General features: G+C 48.8%; 1 protein-coding gene across 1 annotated transcript in view; it reads right to left on the bottom strand.

The window, feature by feature from the left end:
* LOC140690341 (uncharacterized) overlaps nt 1-11077 on the bottom strand; it is a 414099-nt gene extending 403022 nt beyond the window's left edge. The window contains exons 1-2 of the mRNA XM_072952049.1: nt 10917-11077; nt 10312-10451 (exon numbers count right to left, since the gene is read on the bottom strand). The gene's annotated coding sequence lies outside the window, so the exon portion shown is untranslated. The remainder of the gene's footprint in view (nt 1-10311; nt 10452-10916) is intronic.
* Between the last annotated feature and the right edge of the window lie 265 nt (nt 11078-11342).

An 11342-nucleotide genomic window follows, 5' to 3' on the forward strand; every position in this document is an offset into this window, starting at 1 on the left:
GCTTTATGAGCCATTAACAGATAGTATGTCTTGTCTAATGAAACCCCAAAATATATTGTCATCTTCGATTTTCTCCATCTGACTGTTTTATGCTAAATTTGGATATCAAACCCTCACTCCATACGGAAAGCTCAGGCCTTAGCTGCAGCACAGTTACATCCCGTGGAAGAAAGCCGATCAAGGGAGAACAGGAGAGTTTCCCTTCAGAAGCTGCTAAGTGTGGTTTTGCACCTGTATGTCATTTACAACCTCGCCATCGTCAAGGAGTAAGACCTTACATCCGTGGGGCAAAAAGCACTGCGGTGGTTCTGAACCATGAAAGAACACTGAGCTTTGTGCAACAGTCCTGAGGCACTTAAAGCGTACTTTCTCTGAAAGGCTCCGAAACTGACTCACTTCACCATTTCAGGTACAACCGGAATTAGTAGAGAGAACATGCCCTTGAAGTCTGACAAGGCCCTGCTGGAATCCTGCTACAGCATTTACTAGCTGCTAAATGAACCAATTCCTTAAACCTCTGAGGAGGCTTCCCAATCTTCAAAACGGGGCTGCCACCGCCCACTTGGGAGGCATGGATGTGAATGCAACACGCAAGTAGGGCGGCCGACTGGTACGTGACACGGGGCCTGGCTAGTTTCCCTCCGCTGCCCTTCTCCCCCTTTAAACTTGCACTGTTCCCCCTGGTAAGGGTGAAGCCCCAGGAACAGACTGCCCGATTCTTCTGTATATCCCCGGATACATACCTTACCCTTAGGAGGTCAGAAAAACAACTGCCTCCTCCCCAGTCACTATCAATATTCTTAAGAGTCTGGGTTTTTTTAACTCTATGTTTCAGGGAGACTATTCAAGAATTGTTCAACCACCGTTCTCCAGGTTGGCTCCTCTCCCAACGCCCATCCCTTCTTACCTCAAATCTTCTGTCTGATTGCCTTTTGTTCGTGGGAAAGAGAGTCCGCTAGGGTGCGGACTCCCTAGGCCTCCCTCCCTTCATCACAGGAGAGTGTGACTACATTCTCCGAACTCCCCACTCCAACTCCAGCTTCTGAGGAGTTTCCCCTTCTGGACCCTGCAGCCTCTGGATCGTCCCAAGACGCGCACACGTGGCCAAAACCCTCTCTTCAGATTTCTTCCTGTGTGGCCCTGCCCACCCCCCAGAACCTTAAGGATAAATGCCATTGCTCTGAAAATCACAAACGCCGCTGACTGACACACCAAAGCTGCATGGCCCGGGCTTTCCTCCAAACCAGGCACAGCCCTGCCCCCCCTCAGACACAGTCTGCACCTCTTGAGATGAGCTGATCCACTTGCACGGCTGTGAACACCAGCTAAGAATGACGAATCCCAATGTGTATCTCTAGTCCGGCTCCTTCACCTGAGCCCCAGGCTCATAGACACGAGTGCCTCTTGGAAGTCCTAACTTGGATGACAAATGGCATCTTAAAAATGCCATATGTCAAAAAAAAAGGCCTTATGTCCACCATTTACTCTAGACTTCGATTCCTGGCAGGTACCTCCCAGGCTCCCCATTTTAGTAACAGCCCCAGCACCCACCTAGGTGTTTGAGGTCACATTCAATTTCCACTGTTCCCTCCACCTGGCCCTGCCCTGGAATCAGTCTTGTTATTTCTGTCGCTAAGCCAGTCTCAAGTCTGGTTCTGCAGGGAGCACGATGGAAACCCACAAGCTCACAGCAAGGTGCACTGAGTCACAGTCCTCCGAAGGGAGTTCCCTGGAGGGGGAGGCATCTCCTGCTGCCAGTCACCTCAGAAGGCACTGGATTCTCACAAAGAAGGACCAGAAGAAGGGACTCAAGGATCTCCCGTGATCTGAGGTTTGAAGGGCCCGAGGTCTGGGGGAGCTCCTAGTTAGCTGACACTCCTGTCAGTGAGCAGATGAGGATGGTAGGAACCCAGGCAAGTCTGTTTTCGCTCCGACCCCTTTTTCTCTCGGGAGCCACGGGAAAGGCCAGTTTCCAGGGCACAGACCGGCCATCACAGATCCCAGCCTGCATTTGCCAACCCAGACAGCCTAGATTCCTACTTGCGACTCTTACTTCTGTTCTGTTCCCCCCCAGAATGTGATGGACTCTTTCAGAAAGTCTGGACTGTCTCAAGCGAGACCAAGTCAGTGAAGGATGAAGTGTCCACATTTGGACCAGAGCATGAAAGGAGAAACAAGGCCTCATGTCCAGCATGACGGTGGTGGCCAAGCCCTTTCCCTGGGTGAGATGAACCAGGGTCGGGGTGAGAATGCAAGGTCCCTTCACGGCTGACAGGGGTGTTGGAGACTCACTACCGCAAAATAACCACACGGCCGTCAGTGGTGGACATCAGCTGCAACAGACACAGAGTCAGCTATTTACTGCCAAAAAGGGGTAAAAGTAAAGGCCGGTGCAGGGAGGCCTGCACGGCTGCTGAGGCAAACCACAGACCCGGCTCTGAATGCCCACTGGCTGAAGCAGAGAGGAAGCTATGGTCCCATTTAGGGGTCCCTGTGTCCACCAGATCCAAGTGAACCAGCTCCTTAGGACAAGGCAATGTTTTCCTGATACTTAGAAAAACCAGTCTCATAAAGGGAACAAAAGAGTGGCATGGTTTTAGGCCCGCTCCTGCCCCTCTATGAATGCAAAGTAAAGTAAATGGCACTGGGAAGGTGAATGCAAAAAAAAAAAAAAAAAACAAAAAACCGGTGACTGCTTCCTCCAACAGCGTCCCCTGCAGCTGCTCACCCCCGAGCCGGCCACTTCCTCACCAGTGACCGCCGGCCAGGAAGCGCCGTCACGCACGTCACACAGCGACAGCCAGGAACCGTGTGCCGAGCACGTTTGTGTAAAAGCCAGAATCAAGCAAGGTGCTGCAGATTTTGACTTTCCAAGTTTAAATACTCCATGAAAAAATCCCTCAGCAGCCGCCTAAATCAATTCGCATCTCACTTCTTCAAAACAAATAAACAAAATTAGTAAGAGAGCATTTGTTACCAAATATAAGGACGAACTAATAGGTTCCTCAAAGCAAGGACTTTAACATATATCAAACTCCAGTGGGTGATGTGCTAACATAGCAAAAATTCCAAAAAAGTAGAAAATAAGATGACTAGGATAATATACGAATCATGGCAACTGTTAAGTTTTTGCTTTTTATAGCGATGGAGACGGCACAGAGGGCGATCTGGCTATTCCAATGCAGGGTGTGCACAGACCACATTTTCAGACCGAACAACATGCTCACGGGGTGGTATAAGGGATAAAGGAAAATAGAAAAAGGAATAGAGGAACAGCCAAAATTAGAAACACACGAGAACAAAAATGACTTTGACAGCATTTACAAGAAATTACGTGAGTGTGATGAGGACAGGGACGCGGGGACGGTGAGACCCACCCTCACCTCCTGATCCAGGGAAGGCAGGGGCCTGAGGGGAGCGATGCTGCCGGGGGACCCCAACGTGGTCAGCGCCCCAAACCAAAACTTCACCTAGATGCGTGTAGACAGCTTTTGAGCTACAAAATGTGGTCGCATTTCAAGCTGGACAACTTTACTCACTCCCACCAAGAGGAACAGGGGAGAATTAGGTTCTGCTCCTGAACCAAAGCATTGTTTAAAAAATTAATGACTGTGTAATAGTAAAAGCAACAATGGAGTAAAAGTCACTGGAGGAGAACGTGCTTGACCCGAGCTCACTGGCCACGTTATCTCACTGACGTTCAGATGCTGGCTGAGCCCTTATGGTACCAGAACAGACAGACCCACCAGGAGGGAGGTTTAATGTGCTGCTGTATTTTGATGCCGGCAGCCATGCCTGGTACACGAGGTTCTGGGTAAACAATGGTGACAGTGTCAACCACTATGGGCTAAGCACACATCCAGCTACTCCGCCAAATCCCAAGGGCAGACTTCAAAAGGCAAAAACAAGCTGGCATTCTCTGTTGGCTCTGCAGAATCAGAGCCAAGCAGTTGCTGAGCAAAAATGTCACCAGTGCCTCCTATGACAAAATAGGAGGCACTGGCGTGGGGCTGGGGCAGGGCTCCAGGCTTCCACTGATCACCCACCAGTCTGTCCAGGGGGTGAAGGAGGTCCCTGCTTTCATTGCACCGATGCACCTACCTTGAATGACGCCTTAGGACTCAACAGGAGGTGACAGGTGAGGTGAACGGAGCCAGCCTTGGTGTAGCACGGTTCTGGCAGCTATGCCCTCAGCAGTGCCCAGTTTCCTAAACCTGACACCTCATCTCCAAGGAGCAGAAGTGTAGTGTGGGCATGTAGATCACAGGGCCCTGTGAGGACAAGTACAGATCATGGCCACGACATGCCTCTCCCCTTCCTTAAGCCATAGAGGAATGTCCGGGGAGGAAGTGAAAATTATTCCAGAGCCTGCCAGGCACCACACGCAGGTGGGACACGGATCCCCTGTGTCTGTCATTCACAGGACTGGTGTGGATTTTCTTTTTATCAATTCTCTGGCATCTTCTCCTCCATCTTACCAACAACAAGAAAGTAGAATCTGACCTTAGAATCACAGAGAATCACAGAGCCCCTCCTGCACAGCGGGCCCGGCAGCACGTGCCATGTCCTCCGACCGTCACCTGTGGGACCGCCATGAGCGCTCTCCAGACTCAAGGCCCGAGGCCGTAGGCCGGGGGGACACAGCTCACCTCACTCTCCCCAGTAAAGGGGGACCACCTCTCGGCAAAGACGTCTCACCCTCTTCTGCCCGAGGGACAGCTTGAAAGATACACAGGGAAACATAGTAGAGGGTGAGGGGTTAGGCAGCCCAGAAGAGATCATCTGCACTTCCAAGGCAGAGTGGGGTCTTTGACCTAATCACAGGGACAAAGTGAGGACGAATTTTTCCCTGCTGTGTCCCATACACCGTGACATGCCTTTCCCTGCGTAAGGAGCTAATTCGGAAGCCCCTGGCAGTGTTTCTGATGCCCTAACTTGGCATGGTGGCTGTCAGGCAGGGGAGAGGGCCTGAGCCGTGCTGGTGCTGGGCCTGGGAGGCAGGAGACATCGGCTCCACCCTGAGCTCAACCAGCACCTCGTTCTGCGTCTCGGGATTCAGAGTCTCATTTATAAGCAAAGGGATGAAACTGTCCCAGGACAGGCTGTCCAACAGGAATGAAATGAGAGTCATGTAAATAATGTTTCTCAGTTGCCACGTTTAAAATGTAACAACAACAAAAAAAACCAAGTAACTGATTTTAAGAACAGACCTTACTTATTCTACTGTATGTAAAATACTATCATTTTGACGTGTAATCAATATAGAAAGTAACAAGATAGTTTATATTCTTTTTACTAGACAAGTTTCAGCGTCTGATGTGCATTTGACCTACAGCACATCTCAGCTCAGACCGGCCTCCTCCCCAGCACTACTAACAACAGTAGCTGTGGCTACTCTATTGGACAGCAACTCCAGGGGTCCCCCCAAGGGTCCTGGCTGAAAGAGGGGAGTAAGTGTCCACACTAACCCTAAAAGGATCTCTCTGAAACAAAGGCGGATTTAGTTTTAAACGTCTGAAAACCGGCGGGCTACACCTCCTTCCCGCCTTGGCTACAAGAAAGCCCTCCTCCTTGATGATCCCATTCTGGATGTAGGGAAGCAATCTGTCACACAGCCAGGGTGGCCCGGCCTTCAGGTTGACTTGCCTGCTGTCTGTGTCCAGTCCCACGAAGTCCTCCTTCTCAAATAGGATGTAGAGGAGGGGGGTCTTCTCCCCAGAATTTTCGGGGTCCCCATCCAGCCACTTGGACTTGGGCAAGATGAAGAGTGACTCAGTGAAGTCGTCGATCCTCTTCTCCACCACCCTGCAGTCCTCGTAGATTGAAGGCCACGTCGGTGTGCGGCTGCTCGGCCACCTCCCCATACAGCACAAAGACAAAGAGCTGAGAGTCGTAGAGCATGGTGCCATACAGCTCCTCTGTGCGTGGAGCTTCTAGAAGGTCTTGGCCAAGAGGCAGTCAGTAATGGTGACAAGGCCCATGACATTGCGGTGGGTCTGGAAGTCACTCCATCCATTCTCGGGCGCATAGAGATACCTATAGTAGATACAGAGTGCCCACTGGGAGCCGCACGGTCTGATCTGGCTCACCAAGGAGATTCCATTATAGATGCAAAAGAAATTCTCTAAGATGATCCCCACGGGTTGGACCACAATCGGGAGAGTCTGGTGGTCCTCAGCGCACTGCATGTAGTCAGGGGCGTTCATGTTGCAGGCCCTGCCGAGAAGGGAGGGTAAATCGATGTACATACTGTGCTGTGGGCTGCGGGCCTCACTGGGATGCGGCGACCTGGTGTGCACCAGCCAGAAGGCAAGGGAAGTCCAAGCAAATCGGGGATAAGTTTGTCCTCAGCGTCTGCACATGGCTACTGAAGCTCAGATCACATTACCCAGCTTTTGGTCTAGGCTTCCATCCCCTGCAGAAAAGGATCATTTCTTGTTTTCTGTTTCCAAGCACCTAGGCAGGCCCTGATGCAAAGTCGGTGCTCAAAACTGCTGAATAAATGAATGAATAAAGGAACTGCTTCCCCACCCCTCAGCAGGATATAATGCAAAGAACCATAGTAGGATCAAAATATCTGGATTTCAACGCCAATTTATTTGAACTCCTAAGGTGCAGAATAATGGGTAAGAAAACTTGCTTTGGGGAGGAGGGTACAGTTCAGTGGTAGAGCACGTACTTAGCATGTTCAAGGACCTAGGCTCAATCCTCAGTACCTCATTTTAGAAAAATGAAACAAATAAATAAACTTAATTAACCCCCTCAAAAAATATTTTCTCCATTCAAAATTCAAAAAAAAACCACCTTGCAATTGACACAACATTGTAAACTTGACTATACTTCAATTAAAAAAAAAACTACTTGCCTTACAAGAATATATCTGGATTATGGAAGTTTGCAAATGTAAAATGCCTAGGGTACCATTTGCATAAGAAGAAGGAACTGTACAAATGTACTATCCCTCATTTATGAGCTATTTTTCCTTTGGGGAGATTATAACCTCTCAGAGATATTTTTCTCATATTAAAAAAAAAAAAAGAAAAAGAAAACATTACCTGATTCTCCATACTGCTGAAGAATCAGATAACCCTATGAAAGCATCTGACCCACAGAGTTTATTCAATAAATGTTTGTTGAATGAATGAATAAACAAGCAAAGTGAATGCTGCTCCCTGCCACAGACCATCATAATGGTACTGCTTGGAAATGCCAAGCCCACGTTCCACCCAAATCTTCACTAACCACGTGGGTGACCTGGGCAGACCTGTGTGCTTCTCTCAACACCAGTTTATTCACAAATAGAAATGAGGGCAATAACACAAACCTAAAAGGGTTAGTGAGTCACGAATGAATAGTACCCCAACTTTGCAAGATGGAACTATTAAAGAAAATTGGGCAAAGAGTCCATAGGCCCTCTCCATATTATCTCTTACAACTACATGGGAATCTACATTACATCTAAAAATAAAAAGTCTATTATTTTAAAGAGGCTATTGAGTTTAAATCAGCTCACCATCTCAAATAAGGAACACACAGTACAAATAAGAGAATGCGCAGCCCATGAGATGCACTCAGTAAATATTCCCACTGAACCCACTGGTCCCTCCAAATTCAGAGCATGAGGATGTGTCCTCGTGGCTAGAGGCCACTGCACCTGAAGCTAAAAAAGCTAATGGTCCCCACTTTCAAAAGCCCCTGCCACCAACCTAGGTCTAATTTTGTATTTGTAATTTTTTTTCTTTTTATAAAATAGAAATCCCCAATTGCATAGCCTTCAGGTCACCAAAACCTGACCACAGAGATCATGATGGCAACCCTCCTTGGTGAAACAATAAAATGAAAAGCCATTTCCACAAGACCTGTGTGTAAATCTACTAGGGAACTTCATCCTGGACTGAGAGGAAGAGGACTGGGGAGGAGGGGGCAATCTGAGGCACACAGACCCATGGGCCACCTGTCCCACGATGGACATTACACTCAACCCTCACCCTCCAGGAACTTCAAAATACACACAGACAGAGTGATGTGGACAATATATATGTATTTTTAAAGAAATTCCGACTCTCTAGCAGGTCTTGTATCTACCGAGACACAAATGGCTTATGTGTATAATGTTTCACAAAAGCCTTAAAACATTACCACCCCAACTTGACACATTAAGAAACTAGGGATAGAGGTTTATCACATTGTGCAAGATTAGAGAGATGCCACATCAGACACTGTATTTAAACCCAAGCCTTTGCTCCAGTGCTCACACAAGAAAGTGTGACATACTGCCCCTTTCCTGCCCTCTCCCTGCAATAAATCTCTGAAGAGTCTTTTCTGTGCCACGTGGAATCACAATCACATCAATTTACCACAAAGAGCTATGTGACTCCTTGGAGGACGTGTCAAAATCTAAAGGGTTGTGATGGGAGGAGAGATTTGAATTTTCTGTTTCTCAAAGGAAACATGGCTTTAAAAGAAACTGAAAAGCACTTATCTAGTCTAAGCCCTCATTGTGTAGAGAAGGAAATGGAGGCTCAGAAGAGATGAGGAAAGGGACTTATTAACAAATATTGCCTCAGTGCAGCACCAAGCCAGCCCTGGGCCCTTCTGGGGGAGTACCTGGAAGGCCCAGGAAAATGATTGTTAGAAAAAGGAAAGAGAAGAAGCATACAAGGCCCTGTCTCTACACCACCATACCATGAAGTTCCACCAAATTATCCAGTATTGGGTGCAGCCAAAATTTAGGTGGGCTAAAGAGGTTATAGAAACCTGGAAGTCTCAACCATAGTGGAAATTCCAACATTTACTGTTTTTTTCCAAGTTCAAGCATCAGTTCAGTGGGCGCTCCATACGAGGGACTACACGAGGCCTGGAGTTCTCCCAAATACAGATCTCTATTATCACGTGTGCAAACCACACACAGGCCCACCAGAAGAAAAACGCCCACACATAAGATGGAACTACTGAAACAGAAAAGAGCCAACCAGCATATATTGCTAGCAAAAACGGTGCTGCTAGAAATAGACTCATGGACATAGAAAGCAAACTGTTGTTAGCAGGCAGGAAAGGGAGGATTAACAGATACACATTAATAAATATAAAATAAATGACAAGGACCTACTATATAGCACAGGGTACTATTTTCAATTTCTTGTAATGAGTTGTACTAGAAACAATCTGAAAAACATTTATATACATATGCATAAGCTTATAACTGAATCTCTGCTGTACATCTGAAGCTAACATGGTAAATTTACAACACTTCAATAAAAAATAATTTTATATAATAAGTAAAAATAAAAGCAACGCCATAAAAAAAAAAGTAAAAGAACACGGTAATCCCCTTAGCTGTAGGTGGTGGAGAACTCTGCAAGCACCAAGTCCACTCGAATACTCCAGCACTGGCGGTCTCTCATTCTAACCATCAGAGAATCACTTGGCTTCTACGAGGTTACTTTTCTCTTCAGTGAAAGGCTACAGTTCCATCTAATGATGTATTGAATCTCATCATTCACAAACCCAAGAATTAATGAGGATTTCCCATAGGCCTGGCTCTGGACAGATGAAAAGATAGGGTCCCAGATATATTCATGTGTAGAAGAAGTTTTTGCCATAAAGACATTAATTCTTCCTGCTTTGATAGACAGATTCATTGTAATTCTGATTAGAATTCCTCCCAGATATTTCATGGAATGTAACAAGTTAATTTATGGTCAGGAACAGCCAAGAAACTTCTTTAGAACCACCACTGGGAAGGGGTGGATAGGTCATGCATTTCAACTGGTCTTTCTGATGTGATGAAAACGTTCTGGAATAATAATGGTTGCACAAATGTGAATATGCTAAAAGCTGCTGAATTGTAACATTCAAGTGGGTGGACTTCATGGTGTGTGAACAATATCACAATAAAGCTGTTATATGAAAAAATCCTTCTTGCCAATTATTTTTCCCTCTATACTACTAGTCTGTCCCACAATTTAAGTAAAACAAACAAACAAAAAAAACAAAACAAACCAGATTTTGCCAGGAGCTCTTTAGGAGTGCAATGTCCCTGGGTCTCCAACGCCTCAGGTTGTGCTGTTCCTGTTAACACACAATAGCTGGGCTGGACTAGTTAGGGACTATAAGTATCTTTTTAAGATCGACGGTCTCACGTTTCACCCTGGGAGAGTGAATGATGGAGGATGAGACAGCCTCATGCCTTCAGCTCATTTTTAACTGAACCAAGCCCTGCTTTCACCACTGTAATCCCTCTCAGTATAAAAACATGTGACATCAACAAGCACCGCCATCCTAACACCTGAAAGTGTTCAAGGTACTTACCTGGGGCAGAAATCCTGATCAAGGAGACAGAAGCTCCCTCAGCACTGCCGCTCCCTTTTCCCGACTCCACCAGGAGAAGCTGGGAGTTACAGCCGCGGGCTCTCAGCCTGGGGAGCAGCGCCCACGCCGCTAATCTGGACCTCAGGGATCGGGAAAGGGAGAGGAAGGCAGCCCCAGGGTCGCGGGGCAGGGAGAGCGGGGTGGGGGACGCGGGCTGCAGCCCCGCTCGGAGGCCAGCCCCAGCCCCAGCCCAAGCCGCCCGCCCCGTCCGGGTGTGCAGACCCCGCCCGCCCGGGACACAGCCCGCCCAGTGGTGGGGACGGGTCGGCGGCCTAGGAGAGGAAGCCCGGGAGGGGAGGACTCGCGGGCGGGAGAGGGGAAGCGGATGCCAGCCGCGGACTGAGGGGAGCCCGGCTGGGTCAAGAGGCGGCAGGGGCACACCTGGCCCTGGGCAGCTGTGGCCGGTGCGCCGGGGCAGGTGGCGCGGGCAGAGGGGTCTGGCCCGAGCAATCCAGCTGAACACACGCTGACTGGCGCCCTGGGGGGCTGTGACACGCCGACCGCCCTCCCGCAGCCGCCTCACCCCTTTCCCGATATCCCCTCACCTTGCACTTCCACAGCCAGAGGCCCCGGCCCCAGGCAGTAGCCAAAGGCCTACAGGGCGACAGAGCTGAGAAGCCATTGGGGCCGATCCCCGGCTCGGAGCTGGAGCTTCCAACCCGCGGTCCAGCTGGCAGCAACTGCGCATGCGCAGGAGGGCCAGCGATACGCTCTGGGTCCTGAGAGGGAAGGGGAACCGAGGGAGGGAGAATAGGGGAGGAGGAGGGGAGGCGGGGAAAAGTGGAGGGAGACACATGGACAGGAGGAGCAGAGGGAAGGCAGTTATCTGGAATTGGGAGGGGAGTAACAGAGATGGGGAGAAAGCGTTTTACCTCTTGTGGCACCCCGAAGGAGGCAGCAGTCCTGCCTATACACCCTTCTCTTACCCGTCATTGCCCACAGCTCATATTTTACGTCCCTGGCCCAGCCCT

Source organism: Vicugna pacos, chromosome 30, assembly GCF_048564905.1.
Source record: "Vicugna pacos chromosome 30, VicPac4, whole genome shotgun sequence".
Taxonomy (NCBI): Eukaryota; Metazoa; Chordata; class Mammalia; order Artiodactyla; family Camelidae; genus Vicugna; species Vicugna pacos.